The 17,906-nt window shown below is 47.2% G+C and overlaps 1 long non-coding RNA gene across 1 annotated transcript in view; it reads right to left on the bottom strand.

Moving 5' to 3' along the window:
• LOC138792557 (uncharacterized) overlaps positions 1–17,906 on the bottom strand; it is a 39,739-nt gene that overhangs the window by 21,274 nt on the left and 559 nt on the right. The window contains exon 2 of the long non-coding RNA XR_011363154.1: positions 4,079–4,216. This is a non-coding gene — a long non-coding RNA (uncharacterized lncRNA). The remainder of the gene's footprint in view (positions 1–4,078; positions 4,217–17,906) is intronic.

Below are 17,906 nucleotides of genomic sequence, written 5' to 3'. Positions count from 1 at the left end.
CTTACAATATGCTTTGCCTCCTTCTGTATAATTTTATACGTCTCTCTGTCAGCTTCATTCCCAGTCTCCTTATACTTCCTATACGCTGCCTTTTTTCCTTTTACAATGGCCTTAACCTCTCTGGTAAACCATAATGGATTCTTCTTCCTTTTACTTTTGCTAACTTCTCATACATGTAGTCTAGTTGCCTTTAATATGGCATTTTTTAATTCTGCCCACTGAGCGCTCGCTCCCGATGTTTTATCCCACCCTCTTAATTCTTTATCTAAATACTCCCCCATTTTATTAAAATCTGTCTTCCTAAAATCCAATACTCTAATTGTAGTATGGGATTGGACGCAGTCAGTTTGTATGTCGAACCATAAACATTGGTGGTCACTGGAACCTAAATTTTCTTCCACTCTAACTTCAGACACCCGATCCCCATTATTAAATACTAAATCTAGAATGTTCTCTCCTCTGGTTGGTGACTTCACTAGCTGTTTTAGAGATGCCCCTGTAAGGGTCTCCATTACATTCTTGCTTTTACATGTAAGTGCAGAAGGGATATTCCAATCCACATCCGGCATGTTAAAGTCGCCCATAACTACAATGTCCCCCTTTAATGACATTTTAGTAATTTCATCCATCAGCATATTATCATGGTCCTCGCTTTGCCCCGGAGGCCTATAGACAACACCTATCCTAATAACAGATCCCTCTTTGGACTGCATACAAACCCAGAGAGTCTCCAGCTCTTTATATGTATTTTGGATGACTGTCGATTTAAGACTATCCCTGACATAAATGGCTACCCCGCCTCCCCTCTCTCTGCTGTCTTTCCTGTACAAAATATATCCCGGTATAACTATGTCCCAATCATAAGACTCTTTGAACCAGGTCTCGGTTACAGCAACAAGGTCCAAATCATCTCTAGACATAATGGCCGTCAGCTCATAGATCTTGTTTCCTAAGCTGCGAGCATTCGTACACATTGCCCGAAGATTACTAAGCTTCATAATACCTTTATTCCCAACTTCATCTACTGCACCAACAGCATCTTCCTTACCACCAATAACCGCACCAACCATTGCATCTACAGCACCAACAACTGCATCAACAGCACCAACCACTGTGTCTACAGCACCAACCCCTGTGTCTACAGCACCAACCACTGCGCTTTCACCAATCCGGATACACTTATTTGTCTTTACTGGTCGGGGACAGAAATCCTCCTCCTCTATTATACTTCTGTCCCCTTCATCTAGTTTAAATGTCTGTCCAAAAACAATCTAAATTCCTCACCAAGTACCGGTGTACCTATGTTTGATGGGTGCAAACCATCCCTCTTGAACATCTCCTTTTTGCACCACTTGCAAAAGCTATGACTAACAAACCCAAAACCTTCTGCCTTTCACCACTGCCTTAACCAGGCATTAAACTCTGAGATACGACATGCCTTGTTGTTCTGATTACAGACTGGAAAACCTCTGAAAATGTCACAGAATCTGTTATCTTGCCCAGCTCCAGACTAAAAGTTTGAAATTCCTTTTTAACCAAATCCACATCTCCTTGGGACAAGTCATTGGTTCCAAGATGAACCACCAGATCAACCTTGCTATCTATACTAGCAGCCTTCACAATGTTCACAATCCGCCTCCTATCCCTCCTGACAGTAGCACCTTGGAGACATCTCGCCTCTCTAATCACATCCTCCTCTTGTCCTACCACAACACCTCTAACAATCGAGTCACCAACAAGAAGATGCCTTCTCTCCTTACTAACCTTTCCTTCTGCCCTCAGTGGCCCATCCAAAACAACATCCCCATTGGGAATCACCTGAGCAGCCATGTCTCCAATAGCAACAGCATCTCTATCTATATCAGCAAGAACACTAAAACTATTCTGCACAGAGAGGCCAAACGTGCTATGCTTCATTACAAAGTTACATTACAAAGTGATATAACTTTGTAATATGCTTCAATCACCTATCTGCCCCCCTTCCCTATCTTTTCCCCCCTTAACCCCCCACCAGGAAGTGAAGTAAACTCATTCTTACCTAATGACTGTTGACCCCAGGCTGCTCTGTGGAAGCCATTTTGTGACAATGACATCATCAAGAGGGAGGCGGGTCTAAGCCGTTAGGCCAGCCTCCCTTTGTTAGATGACTCCGGTTGCTGAGCTCTGATTGGCTAAGCAAGTTGTAAGTCAGTTAGACATCACAGGAGTGCATCATGGGAAAGCCCAAATCAGTGGCTGAAGAAAAAATGAAGACCCACTGGGGCTTCAGGGACCTGCAAACAGCGGGAAATTCAAATGGAGACAGACTCAGGAGGGATTGTAAATGTAAAAACTATGTTTACGATTGATTGTTTTCTTTCTATAAGCGCCGGAGTATCCCTTTAAGGCTGTGACTTAACCCTTCTATTACCACACAGAACATTGAAAAGCTCAGCCATGCTGAATGTTCCTATGTATGGAGAACAGGAGCTGGTCGAAAGGGGTTACTGATAATCTTTCATTATCATTATTGAAGGTGTATGGCCACCATAAGACAACAGAGTAAGGCCTTATTCACACGTCAGTATGTTTTCCTGGATGAAAATCTGGATCTCTATTTTTCATCCGCAATCCACAAAAAATCATCCGTTTTGCATCTGTATTGTGTTTTGTATTTGTATCAGTTTTTTTGTGGATCCGCAAAAAAAAAGGTGTAGTGAAGAAAAAAGAGGGGATGGCAAAAATGATGTCAGAAGCTGTCCCAACCCCCAAAAAAGGTCACCTGGGGTTCACTCTACAGTCATTTCTATCAGGCAGGATATTTCTGGCAGGAGGAGCTTGGTGATGTCACCAAAAAACGGATACGGATGGTTCTGCAGATTGCAAATTTTGTGCTCTCCATAGACTTCTATTGGGGTGTCCGTTCCGTAATTACGGACCATATTACAACATGTCCGTTTTATTTCGTCATGGATTGCGGATCCGCAAAGAAAACGGATGTATGAATAGCACCATTAAAAATAATGGGTTGTAATGGATCCCGTTTTTCCTGGTCCAGGAAAACGGATGAAAAATACTGACGTGTGAATTAGGCCTGAGGCAACTGGACTACAGTGGTGTGCCAGGGCAATGACCAAGGGGGGGGAGGTGAAAGCTGAAGTGTAAAAAAATATAGTCTGCCGGCTGCTACAGCAGATGACAGCATTAGTGGCATCAGTGTAATGAACAGAGCGTCATAAAAGCATGAAAGCTTGGTGTTTGTGAAGTCTGGCATGACGCAAATATAGTTAATAAGCAGAACCAGTCAGAGGTTGTTAAGGGACCTGAGACTTTGGCTCCTGTTATTGAGAAGGGAGCAGGTGACTCTGAAGTTTGTGTTAGAGGCACTAACATGAAATTTCTCCACTGGGATTGCATTTATCTTTGAGTGTAAAGGAAAATATATGGCATGGTGAATATCTCAACTTTATTGTCTTCAGCTATACAGTCTCTTTTAAAGCAGAATAAAAAAACATAGAAGATTGTCAGCAGACGAAGACCACCCGGTCCATCTAGTCTGCCCTTATATTATTTCCTTTATTATTATCTTAGGATAGATATGTATATCCCAGATAGGATTACATTCAATTACTTTTGGTTTACCAACCACATCTGCTGGAAGATTTTCAAGTATCTACTACTCTCAGTTAACTTTCAGTTAAAGGGAACCTGTCACCCCCGTGCCTGGGTGACAAACTCCCGACCCCCCGCTAGAGCTCCCTATACTTACCTGATCGTGCCGGGTCCCGCTTCTTGAGACGGTCAGAAGACGGAGATGTCAGCGCCCGAAGCCCGGCGCGTGCGCTCCTGAGATGAGTCCAGCGCTCATAGAGAATGACGGAGCGTCGGACTTACCAGTCATTCTCTATGAGCGTGCGGCGGGCTTCGGGCGCTGACATCTCCGTCACCCGACCGTCTCAAGAAGCGGGACCTGGCGCGATCAGGTACGTATAAGGTGCTCTAGCGGGGGGCCGGGAGCCTGTCACCCCGGCACGGGGGGTGAAAGGTCCTCTTTAAGTAATTTTTTCTCATATTGCTTGTAATCTTTCTCCCAACTCACCTGGTAAAAGATGATAATGGTGATGACCGCTTTTGGCCTCCTTCTTCCAGGTTTTGTGCCATCTCGGCCCTACAGGACCTGCCTGCTCAGCCAATCACCAATTGAGGTGGGACACCACAGTGTCTTGTGAAGTCGGGACTAGAAAGAAGCAGAGATCAGTTAAGGACCAGTGCACCATGTACAGAGGACCGGGAGATTTTTCGTGTGGCCTTTACTCCAAAAATTTTATGATTTCACTTTATCTATTACACAGATAATAAACAATGTTTTTTTCTACCTTAACCAACATTGCAATAATATTAATAGCTCTGATACCAAGGGAAGGGAAGTAGTCCTTACCATTATAAGCATGCAGTTGTCCTCAATAGTCTTAAGTACCAATGTCTATGCCTATTGGCTTCTGACTGACATTCTTGTGCCTGTACTGTGTATATACATACAGCGGTCAATATGTGGTGGGTGGCAGGGAGCAGCACAACAGTCATTTGGGCTTCTGGTCTGGGCTCATAGAAGGGCAACGTCAAGAATTACCAGACTAAATGTTTGCGCTTTTTTTGTTTGTTGCTGGCTGAAATGGGCACAGTTTGTATGGTATGCCTGTTTCTGCTTATTTCTGTGGCGTAGACTTTGGTTATATTCACACATACTTTTTTCTTGTCTTTTGCAACGAAGTACAGTTTTCTTGCAAAAGACGCCGAAAAAAACAGCAGTCTTTTGCCAGGTATTGAACAATAATTGGTAATACATACAGTTATTATTTGACGAAAAAAACGTCTGCAAAACAAAATAAAATATTTGTGACCTTGTCCTCAGCCAGACAAATCTATTGATAAATCTGACATTATACGCTTCTATCCAGTCCCTCATCTATTCAGGGGTCAAAGAAACCTTTCAGGGTGCCTTCACACCTACCGTCTCGCAGCAGAAAATCCGCTGCGGATCCGCAGCAGATTTAACTAAATGAATGAACATAGCATCGGATCCGCAGCGGATTTGACAGTGTGGATTTGGTGCTGTGTTTATTCATTTTGTTAAATCTGCTGCGGATCCGCAGCGGATTTGACAGTGCGTATTTGGTGCTGTGTTTATTCATTTTATTAAATCTGCTGCGGATCCGCAGCGGATTTGACAGTGCGGATTTGGTGCTGTGTTTATTCATTTTGTTAAATCTGCTGCGGATCCGCAGCGGATTTTCTGCCGCGATACGGTAGGTGTGAAGCTACCCTCAAGGTTATAAACATAGTTCTATCTGTGTGCATTGTGTTATAGAGCCGGAGGAGATAAGCAGATTAATGTAGAATTTTGTGGGAAAAGATTCCAATACCTAGTCATTTAAACCTCTGGGTGTCCAGTGAGCGGTCCTAGTCAGTGATTTACAATAGTCACTTACTAAATAGTCACCACTTTTGTATGGTGTGATGCGAAGGCCTCTTCCTGAACACAATCAGTTTCAGTCCTGTGAAGATAGAAGGATGATTAGAGATGAGCGAACCGGGTTCGGGTTCGAGTCGATCCAAACGTTCGGTATTGGATTAGCTGGGGCTGCTGAACATGGATAAAGCTCTAAGGTTTTCTGGAAAACATGGATACAGCCAATGACTATATCCATGATTTCCACATACCCTTAGAGCTTTATCCAACTTCAGCAGCCACCACTAATCAAATGCCGAAAGTTCGGGTTCGGATCGACTCGAGCATGCTCGAGGTTCGCTCATCTCTAAGGATGATATACAGTGGTACCTTGGTTTAAGAGTAACTTGGTTTAAGAGCGTTTTGGTTTAAGAGCTCACAGTTTTTCAAAATTGTGACTTGGTTTAAGAGCATTGCTTTGGTTTAAGAGCTCCCTGTACTGGGTGGGAGCGCGAGTGGAGGAGGGGCATGGCCTGCATAGCGGGGTCTACAGCCCTGTACTCTGACCCAGGAAGTCTCCCTCACCTTCCAAATCATAGCAGATCCACTTCAGGTTGGGGCTTGCATCAGGGGACAGGACTGTGGAGGTAATCTCTTCATAGCTGTAACCTCTCTCTTTCCGGACAGAGAGCGCTGCTATACTGTGCCCACATCTGCCCTGCTCATTCCTTCATACTCCCTGCAGTCTCTGTCAGCCCTGGTGTTTCCCATCTTCTCCATTACTGTACAGTAACTTATAATATGACATAGTCAGCTGTTTCTGAATGTTTGTTTCATTTGTTTTACATGTTATTCAGAATAATAAATCATTATTTTTGGGGTGTGGAACCAATTGTCTGCATTTCTATGAATTCTTATAGGAAAATTTGCTTTGGTTTAAGAGTGGATTTGGATTACAAGCACAGTCCCGGAACGAATTATGCTCGTAATCCAAGGCACCATTGGGTATTAGGTTATTGGTGTCAAAAGCTGGCTCTCCAGCTGTTGCAAAACTACAATTCCCATCATGCTTTAGCCTTGGCTGTCCAGGCATGGTGGGAAATTGTCATGGCGGTCCGCGCCGCCTCCGCTCCTGAGCGCTGCCCGACCCCATCCCTTACCTGCCGCAGGAGGTCCCCTGCGTCTCCTGGGGCTCCTGTGTGCTCTTCTTCCCTGACTCCCGGCGTCTGCACTGCACGCCGGGGAGTCTCAGTGTGTCAGAGCCGACGCGCGCGGCCCCGCCTCCTGGGGCGCGCCCGCGCCGGCTCTGCTATGTCTTAAAGGCACAGTGTCCCCACAATTGGCCTGGCCATTTTCCCTGCCCCTATTAAAGGCTGCCCCTTCCTGTGCCCTTTGCCGGATCTATAGTGCCCTTGCCTATCAGAGAAAGCGTTCCCTACATTACTGTCATTTTCCGTGTACCAGTCCTTGCTTACGTTACCTGTCTCCGCCCTTGTACGCCGCCTGCCCTGACCTCTTGGCCCGTCCCTGACTACGTCCTTGCCCTACGATTTTGTACTTCGCATCCACTCGCCACTTACACAAGCAGGTCGCGCCAGGGGTAGCGACCTGGGGGTCGCCTGCCGCAGCAAGCCCATCCTGCCTTGCGGCGGGCTCTGGTGAAGACCAGCGGCCCCTTAGACTCCGCTCCCTGGTGCGGCTCAGTGCCATCGCTTGTGTAGGCTACGCGGATCCACTGACCCCAGCCGTTACAGTTAGATCCGGCCATGGATCCCGGCGAGGTGCCAGACATCCGAAGCCTTACCCGAGTGGTCGCTCAACAGAGCCAGCAGATTGCCCAGCAATCGCAGCAGATGCAGCAACTCTCCGCCATGGTACAGCGGCTTCTTACGGCTCCACAGTCTCCATCTGCATCTGTGTCGCCTCCTCCAGCACAACCTGCAGTCTCCGCTCTTGGACCAAACCTTCGCCTGGCGCTTCCCTCTAAATATGACGGGGATCCCAAGCTGTGCAGAGGCTTCGTGACCCAGTGCTCCATGCACATTGAGCTTATGGCCACCCAATTTAATACGGAACGGTCCAAGGTGGCGTTTATAATCAGTCTGCTCTCCGGGAAAGCACTGGCCTGGGCCACTCCTTTGTGGGACCGGGATGACCCTGTTACAGCCAACGTGCAAGCCTTTGTCTCTGAGTTCCGTGGTGTCTTTGAAGAGCCAGCCCGAGCTTCCTCCGCCGAGACAGCCCTTCTGAACTTGCGCCAGGGAAGATCTTCCGTAGGAGAGTATGCAGTTCAGTTCCGTACTCTGGCAGCTGAGCTTGATTGGAACAATGCCGCTTTGGTCGCCACTTTTAAGAATGGCCTAGCCAGCCATGTCAAGGATGTGCTTTCCAGCCGAGACTTGCCGTCCTCCTTGACGGATCTTATTCACCTGGCAACGCGCATTGACGTCCGCTTCTCTGAAAGAGAGGAAGAAGTCCGACAGGAACGAGAATTGGTCCGCCCCCGTCGAACCTTCCGCTTGGCTCCAGCCTTCCAGAAACCTCCTGTTCCCTTGTCTCAACCCTCAGCCGAGGAACCTATGCAGGTGGACCGAGTCCGTTTGTCTCCGGAAGAGAGGACTCGTCGTCGGGACCACAATTTGTGCCTGTATTGTGCCAGTCCCGACCACTTTCGCCTAAACTGTCCTCAGCGCCCTCAGCGTCCGGGAAATGCCCGCACCTAGGTCACGGGGGAGAGGCCGTCCTAGGTGTGTGTACTACCTCTCCGCGGTTATCTCTACCTGTACTGATCACCGTCCCGTCAGGTCGACAACATCTGGCCACAGCATTCCTGGATTCAGGCTCTGCAGGTAACTTTCTTCGTGCAGATTTGGTTCAAAGATGGCAACTCCCCGTGGAGCCCCTTGCCAAGGCCCTGTGCATCTCCTCTGTTACGGGGGAACCTCTTGGAGAGACTATTCGGTACCGCACAGTGTCTGTGAATCTTCAGGTGGGGGCTCTGCACAAGGAGAAGATTACGTTCTTTGTACTACCGCACTCCTCTTCTGAGATTCTCCTGGGACTTCCCTGGCTACAACGGCACGAACCTACCCTGAATTGGAACACTGGAGAGGTCCTACGCTGGAGTCCTGCCTGCTCCTCACGTTGTATACAGGTTCCTCGTCCCTGTGTCCCGACTCCAGTTCCACCTAAGCCTCTACCTGGGTTACCGACCGCCTATCAGGACTTTGCAGACGTTTTTTCTGAAAAACAGGCTGAAGTCCTACCTCCACATCGTCCCTTCGATTGTCCCATTGATCTCCTGCCAGGTGCTACTCCGCCACGTGGTCGAGTGTATCCTCTCTCCGTCCCGGAAACCGAGGCCATGACGGAATATATAAAAGAAAATCTTCAGAGAGGGTTTATTCGAAAATCCACGTCCCCCGCAGGAGCGGGATTCTTCTTTGTACAGAAGAAAGATGGATCTCTGAGACCCTGCATTGATTATAGGGGTCTCAATGAGATTACTCTCAAGAACAGATACCCTCTCCCTTTGATCTCAGAGCTGTTCGATCGCTTCCATGGAGCCCAGATTTTCTCCAAGCTCGACCTGCGGGGTGCTTATAATCTAATCCGTATCCGCAAGGGAGATGAGTGGAAGACGGCCTTTAACACCCGTGATGGCCACTACGAGTATCTGGTCATGCCCTTTGGCCTTTGTAATGCGCCAGCCGTCTTCCAAGATTTTGTGAATGAGATTTTTCGTGACCTACTCTACACCTGTGTGGTGGTATATTTAGATGATATTCTCATCTATTCCCCCAACTTGGACTCTCATGTCAAGCATGTACGTCTGGTCCTCCAACGTTTGAGGGGGAACCACTTGTACGCCAAACTGGAGAAATGTCTATTTCATCAATCCAGCCTTCCTTTCCTGGGTTATGTCGTTTCTAACAGAGGTCTCCAGATGGATCCCGCGAAACTTTCGGCTGTCCTCCAGTGGCCTCGCCCCGTCGGACTTCGAGCCATCCAGCGCTTTCTTGGCTTCGCCAACTATTACCGGCAGTTCATTCCGCACTATTCTACCCTTGTTGCACCCATCGTCAATCTTACCCGGAAGACTGCTAATCCTAAGGTATGGCCACCTGAAGCAGAAGAAGCCTTTCAACGCCTTAAGACGTCCTTTGCCTCGGCACCCGTCCTAACTCGTCCTGACCCCACCAGACCTTTCTCCGTGGAGGTGGACGCATCTTCTGTAGGTGCTGGGGCAGTTCTTACACAAAAGGATGCCAAGGGTAAGATCCGCACCTGCGGATTCTTCTCTAAAACCTTTTCTCCAGCCGAAAAGAATTATACCATTGGAGATCGGGAACTCTTGGCCATCAAGATGGCCCTTGAAGAATGGCGTCACCTTCTGGAGGGGGCTAGACATCCGGTCAACATCTTTACGGATCACAAAAATCTGCTGTACCTCCAGACGGCCCAGCGCCTTAATCCTAGGCAAGCCCGCTGGTCCCTCTTCTTTTCCCGTTTCAATTTCTTCATCCATTTCCGCCCCGCGGAGAAGAACATCAAGGCCGATGCCTTGTCCCGCGCTTCTGATGTCCTGGGACAAGATTCTACTCCTCGTCATATTGTACCACCAGAACGCCTGCTTCCTGTGGCTTCCGCCGATCTTCGTCTCCTACCTCCTGGAAAGACGTATGTTCGTCCAGCTCTTCGAAGACGAATCCTCAAATGGGGACATAGCTCCCTATTGGCTGGACACCCAGGTGTACACAAATCTCTTCGCCTTATCTCCCGTTACTACTGGTGGCCAACGTTAGGGAGGGATGTCAAAGACTTTGTGTCCTCATGCTCCTCTTGTGCCCGCAACAAGATCTCTCGGCAGAGACCACCTGGCCTACTCCATCCACTACCGGTTCCAGAAGCCCCTTGGCAGCACATTGCTATGGACTTTATCACAGATCTACCTTCCTCTGCCGGCAATACCATAGTCTGGACGGTAACCGACCGTTTTTCTAAGATGTCGCACTTCATCCCACTACCTGGTCTCCCATCTGCTCCCCGTCTAGCCAATCTCTTCTTCCTGCACATATTCCGCCTGCATGGTCTCCCGGCCACCATTACGTCAGATCGAGGAACACAGTTCGTCTCTAAGTTCTGGCGGGCCCTTTGTTACCGCCTTCAAGTGAAATTAAACTTCTCCTCAGCCTATCATCCTCAGTCTAACGGTCAAGCGGAAAGAGTGAATCAAATTCTGGGTTGCTATTTACGTCACTTTGTGTCGGCTCGACAAGATGACTGGTCCGATTTGCTACCCTGGGCTGAGTTCTCTTATAATCATCTAGAGTCCAGCTCCACAGGAGAATCCCCATTCTACATCGTCTACGGTCGTCATCCTCGTCCTCCTCTACCTTTGTCCTCCTCTTCTTCTCCAGACGTGCCTGCTGTCAACGTCCTGGTCCAAGACTTCTCGGCCATCTGGGAGAGGATTCGTCAGTCATTGTTGCAGGCTTCCTCCCGCATGAAATCTCAGGCAGACAAAAAGAGAAGACCTGCCGTGTCTTTTAACCCTGGGGACAAGGTATGGCTATCCTCCAGATACATACGCCTGAAGATACCCAGCTACAAATTGGGACCTCGCTTCTTGGGTCCTTTTGTGGTTTTGAGACGCATCAACCCCGTGGCCTACAAGCTCCGTTTGCCATCCTCTATGCGCATCCCCAACTGCTTTCATGTTTCCCTTCTGAGACCTGTAGTCCTTAATCGCTATTCCCGTGAACCTTCCCCACCTTCTCCTCAACTGGACACCACGGACGTTTATACTGTCAAGGACATTCTTGCCATGAAGACCGTTCGAGGGAAACGTTACTTCCTAGTCGACTGGAGAGGTTTTGGTCCTGAAGAGAGGTCTTGGGAACCTGAAGCTAACATCCTGGACCGCAACCTCGTAAAGAACTTCTTGCAGGTCAGAAAGAGGGGGAGGCCAAAGGGGGGGGGTACTGTCATGGCGGTCCGCGCCGCCTCCGCTCCTGAGCGCTGCCCGACCCCATCCCTTACCTGCCGCAGGAGGTCCCCTGCGTCTCCTGGGGCTCCTGTGTGCTCTTCTTCCCTGACTCCCGGCGTCTGCACTGCACGCCGGGGAGTCTCAGTGTGTCAGAGCCGACGCGCGCGTCCCCGCCTCCTGGGGCGCGCGCGCGCCGGCTCTGCTATGTCTTAAAGGCACAGTGTCCCCACAATTGGCCTGGCCATTTTCCCTGCCCCTATTAAAGGCTGCCCCTTCCTGTGCCCTTTGCCGGATCTATAGTGCCCTTGCCTATCAGAGAAAGCGTTCCCTACATTACTGTCATTTTCCGTGTACCAGTCCTTGCTTACGTTACCTGTCTCCGCCCTTGTACGCCGCCTGCCCTGACCTCTTGGCCCGTCCCTGACTACGTCCTTGCCCTACGATTTTGTACTTCGCATCCACTCGCCACTTACACAAGCAGGTCGCGCCAGGGGTAGCGACCTGGGGGTCGCCTGCCGCAGCAAGCCCATCCTGCCTTGCGGCGGGCTCTGGTGAAGACCAGCGGCCCCTTAGACTCCGCTCCCTGGTGCGGCTCAGTGCCATCGCTTGTGTAGGCTACGCGGATCCACTGACCCCAGCCGTTACAGAAATGTAGTTTTTCAACAGCTGAAGGGCAATGAGTTTGACACCTGTGTGTTGGGTAATGTTTATGTGGTTTGACTAACATGCTTCCCTGGAAGTATGTGTCTTTATTCTTATTGCTCTCCATTTGTACACTTTTACATACTATGTTTACCCAGTGATTAACAGCTCTCCCTACATAAGTGTGCATTAAGACAGCTGTCAGTCACTTAGTAGAACCACTGAGTAGACTTTTTAAAGCCCAGAATAAGCTGAGGTTTAACTTAATGCAAGGTATACTGAATATTTTCCACTAAACATCTGTATATAGCAGTCTGCTCAGCTTCTCCATTAGTATCCTGAGGCCTGCATACTGGACAGCATTTTCAGGGTAACCGGTTTATTCTCTCTGACATGTTCTTACAGTAGATATGCTGATAACTGAAAAGACTGTGGTGCTTGATGTGTCTGATGTGCCAAGCCTGTGGGTGTCTGGGAGGACCTGGTCTATATAATTCTATTAGTCACATGATTACAGACTATCCTATTTGTAAAAGCTGCTTGTCATATTATCACATCATTTATGACCATAAATACTGTTCCTTTTTTCTACCAAGGCTATGGTGCTATCTTACGCTTAATTCCTGTTACATTTTAAAGTGAACCTGTCAGGCGTAAATAAGCCTGTGGCTGGAACAGGGCTTCACATCAGGATACCATGCATATGTTTTTTTTTTAATTTAATCTTCATAGTCCTTTCAGCACAGAGATATATGCCTTGTTTATATATATATATATATATATATATATATATATACACAGTATATATTATATATATATATATATATATATATATATATATATAATGTCCACAATAGAGCGCACTCCCAGTTTCAGTGCTGGAGTGCCTAGCAACGGAGATTGGATTAAATCTTCAACTAAATAAATCCAAGAATTTTGCGGCACATCCATATAGTGAAAAAAGTTGTGGTATTTATTGGTACTTTTTTTTTGTACTTTTTGATGTACCAATAAATACCACAACTTTTTTCACTATACGGATGTGCCGTCTAGTATCGCCTCTCTACAGTACAGTGTGATACTACATGTCCTGTACTGCTGTGTGTCTAGTATCTCCTCTCTACAGTATAGTGTGATACTACATGTCCTGTACTGCTGTGTGTGTCTAGTATCTCCGCTACAGTACAGTGTGATACTACATGTCCTGTACTGCTGTGTGTGCCTAGTATCTCCTCTCTACAGTATAGTGTGATACTACATGTCCTGTACTGCTGTGTCTAGTATCTCCTCTCTACAGTATAGTGTGATGCTACATGTCCTGTACTGCTGTGTCTAGTATCTCCTCTCTACAGTATAGTGTGATACTACATGTCCTGTACTGCTGTGTGTGTCTAGTAACTCTGCTACAGTATAGTGTAATACTCCATGTTCTGTACTGCTGTGTGTGTCTAGTATTTCCTCTCTACAGTATTATAGTGTGATACTACATGTCCTGTACTCCTGTGTCTAGTATCTCCTCTCTACAGTACAATGTGATACTACATGTCCTGTACTGCTGTGTGTGTCTAGTATCTCCTCTCTACAGTACAGTGTGATACTACATGTCCTGTACTGCTGTGTGTCTAGTATCTCCTCTCTACAGTACAGTGCGACACTACATGTCCTGTACTGCTGTGTGTCTAGTATCTCCTCTCTCCAGTACAGGGTGATACTACATGTCCTGTACTGCTGTGTGTGTCTAGTATCTCCTCTCTACAGTACAGTGTAATACTACATGTCCTGTACTGCTGTGTCTAGTATCTCCTCTCTACAGTCCAGGGTGATACTACATGTCCTGTACTGCTGTGTGTGTCTAGTATCTCCTCTCTACAGTACAGTGTGATACTACATGTCCTGCACTGCTGTGTGTGTCTAGTATCTCCTCTGTACAGTACAGTTTGATGCTACATGTCCTGTACTGCTGTGTGTGTCTATCTCCGCTACAGTATAGTGTATTACTCCATGTCCTGTACTGCTGTGTGTCTAGTATCTCCTCTCTACAGTATAGTGTGATACTACATGTCCTGTACTGCTGTGTGTGTCTAGTATCTCCTCTGTACAGTACAGTTTGATGCTACATGTCCTGTACTGCTGTGTGTGTCTATCTCCGCTACAGTATAGTGTATTACTCCATGTCCTGTACTGCTGTGTGTCTAGTATCTCCTCTCTACAGTATAGTGTGATACTACATGTCCTGTACTGCTGTGTCTAGTATCTCCTCTCTACAGTATAGTGTGATGCTACATGTCCTGTACTGCTGTGTCTAGTATCTCCTCTCTACAGTACAGTGTAATACTACATGTCCTGTACTGCTGTGTCTAGTATCTCCTCTCTACAGTCCAGGGTGATACTACATGTCCTGTACTGCTGTGTGTGTCTAGTATCTCCTCTCTACAGTACAGTGTGATACTACATGTCCTGCACTGCTGTGTGTGTCTAGTATCTCCTCTGTACAGTACAGTTTGATGCTACATGTCCTGTACTGCTGTGTGTGTCTATCTCCGCTACAGTATAGTGTATTACTCCATGTCCTGTACTGCTGTGTGTCTAGTATCTCCTCTCTACAGTATAGTGTGATACTACATGTCCTGTACTGCTGTGTGTGTCTAGTATCTCCTCTGTACAGTACAGTTTGATGCTACATGTCCTGTACTGCTGTGTGTGTCTATCTCCGCTACAGTATAGTGTATTACTCCATGTCCTGTACTGCTGTGTGTCTAGTATCTCCTCTCTACAGTATAGTGTGATACTACATGTCCTGTACTGCTGTGTCTAGTATCTCCTCTCTACAGTATAGTGTGATGCTACATGTCCTGTACTGCTGTGTCTAGTATCTCCTCTCTACAGTACAGTGTGATACTACATGTCCTGTACTGCTGTTTGTCTAGTATCTTCACTACAGTATAGTGTGATACTACATGTCCTGTACTGCTGTGTGTGTCTATTAATTCCTCTCTACACCATAGGGTGATACTACATGTCCTGTATTGCTCTTTGCCAGGATGAGTTACTCTCTTGGGCACCAGGTGAGGGCAGCTTCATTGTATTTTTCTGGGACCCTGTGTGATCTGTATAGGACCTTGAAAATGCTCTGGCCCTCTACAAAGAAAGTAATTTCCAGTAGCTCTTTCTGAAATTTGTATGTAAGGACTTGCAGTATCCATATTACTTATGTCCTTATTTTTATTTAAATTGTACCTGTCGTTATACCTTTCAAAATCTAAATCAACAGTAGGTGTGAAATAAAGCAAGTGTGCAATATACATTCATTATTTTTGTTGTTATCATGCTGTAAAACAAAGCTGAACTTACCAGAAATCCAGGTCCAGTCTCTGGAAGGCAGTTTTTCTGACTTGTACTGGTTAAAAAAGAGATTAAAGGAGACCTGTCACCCCCGTGTCGGGGTGACAGGCTCCCGACCCCCTGTTACAGCCCCCTATACTCACCTGATCCCGCTTCTTGATCCGGTCGGGTCACAGAGATATGAGCGCCCGAAGCCCGGCGCGCGCGCTCACAGGAGAGTTCGATGCCCATAGAGAATGACGGAGCATCGGACTCCCCATTCATACTCTATGAGCGTCCGACTCTCCTGTGAGCGCGCACTCCATTCCCAGGCTTATAGCGCTTTTATCCTTTGGTCTATGGGGCTGTGTGAGGTGTCAGTTTTTGCGCCATGATGTGATCTTTCTATCGGTACCTTGATTGCGCATATACGACTTTTTGATCGTTTTTTATTACATTTTTTCTGGATTTGATGCGACCAAAAATGCGCAATTTTGCACTTTGGAATTTTTTTGCGCTGACGCCGTTTACCGTGCGAGATCAGGAATGTGATTAATTAATAGTTCGGGCGATTACGCACGCGGCGATACTAAATATGTTTATTTATTTATTAATTTATATTTATAAAATGGGAAAAGGGGGGTGATTTGGACTTTTATTAGGGGAGGGGATTTTTTTATTAATAAAAACACTTTTTTACTTTTTTTTTTACTGTAACTAGAAGCCCCCTTGGGGGACTTGTATATAGACAGCACTGATCTCTCATAGAGATCAATGCTGTGTATATACACAGCAAAGATCGATTAGATCGGTCATAGATTGCTATGGCCTGCTGCAGGCCATAGCAATCTATTGCCGAGTCGGGATCAGCGTCATTCCGACGCTGAGGCCCGGCACGGGCAGAAGAACGGATCTCCCCCCCCCGATTGCATCGCGGGGGGGGAGATCCGTCCCACTAGACACCAGGGACGTGCGGCGCAGTGCCTCTAAATGCAGCTGTCAGGTTTGACAGCTGCACTTAGAGGCTTAATTAGCCGGCGCGGCAACGGGACCCGCGCCGGCTAATAGAGGCACTGCCCGGCTGCACGTGTCAGCCGGGATCAGCGCCGTTCAGAGCGGGGTCCCGGCGGGACCCCGCTCTGAACACCCCGAGCGGCACCATGACGTATCAGATACGTCATGGGTCGCTGAGGGGTTAAACACAGGAATTCTGGACAGTACAGAGAGTCACGGCTTAATGTGTCCATCAGTCACATGACTGCCTTCTCTCTGTGAGCGCTCAGATAGCCTGGGATACACAGGACTTCCTGTTTTCTGAGTGTTTCCTGTTTTTTTTTTTAGAAAAAAAAAAAAGTCAGAAAACAGGAAATGTGTTTTACATGTTAACTAAAAAAAAACAATGTAAATTTCCAACTTGCTTTATATCACATCTACTGTTGACTTTTTATAACAGGTACACTTTAAATCTTAGATTTTTCTCATTTTGGGATGACCTTTTTTGGGGCTTAAGAACCAATTACCAGTTTTCTATAGAGTATTTGTCTCAAGATACAATATTTTCAACATGCAATGGTCATCTGGAACCTATCAATATGGTAAATTCAGGGACCACTGTATATAACAGGCATAGAGCCCATGAATAAAAAAAAAATAAAAAAATGCCCGAATCTGCTCCCAGCAGGTGTAGATTTTGGTCACGATTTACGCCTGCTTGTCACGTCACGCCCTTCCAATCTCACCCACCGAATCTGCACCTTCCCCCTGGCGTACGCCTTGAGTATATCCTTCATAAATGTCCCCCAAAGTGCTTTTTCCCTGCACTTACTGCTGCATCAAGGCTTCACTTCCTGGATAAAATGGTGATGTCACGACCCGGCTCCCAGAGCTGTGCAGGCTGTGCCTGCTGGAGAGGATGATGGCAGGGGGGCACTGAGGGACACAGGGAACTGGAAGGACACTGAGCATCCCTCTACCATCATCCTCTCTAGCAGCAACAGCCGCATAGCTTTGGGAGTCGGGTCGTGACATCACCATTTTATCCAGGAAGTGACATCACCATGTTATCCAGGAAGTGACATCACCATGTTATCCAGGAAGTGACATCACCATGTGCAGTGAAAAAAAGCACCTTATAAGCATTTTCTGTATTAAGTGTATATTGGTAATGTGTATAACTTTTGGGGGGGGGCAATACAATACTTTAATAAAAAAATTACCTGGACTTCTCCTTTAATTCTAATGGGGCCACGTCACAGAGGGGCAGGGGTTTCCCCTACTGGGGGTGGGCCGGCCCACCTGCAATGCTTCAGCCTGGTTTGGTGCTGGGTAATAGATGGTGGACCAGTGCATAGGTTGAGGAAACAGAGTATCATCACAAATAGACTATGATCAGCCATTGAAGTGTATGGGCCCACATATAGCACACAATGTGTGGTGTATCGTCCATATACCACACGTTATATAAGCCATATGTGGGCCCATACACTCTTCACTATTCTGCCTGGCAGCCACACCACACAGGCAGAG

This window comes from Dendropsophus ebraccatus, chromosome 5, assembly GCF_027789765.1.
Source record: "Dendropsophus ebraccatus isolate aDenEbr1 chromosome 5, aDenEbr1.pat, whole genome shotgun sequence".
Classification (NCBI taxonomy): Eukaryota; Metazoa; Chordata; class Amphibia; order Anura; family Hylidae; genus Dendropsophus; species Dendropsophus ebraccatus.
This window is presented reverse-complemented; position numbering and strand designations above follow the sequence as displayed.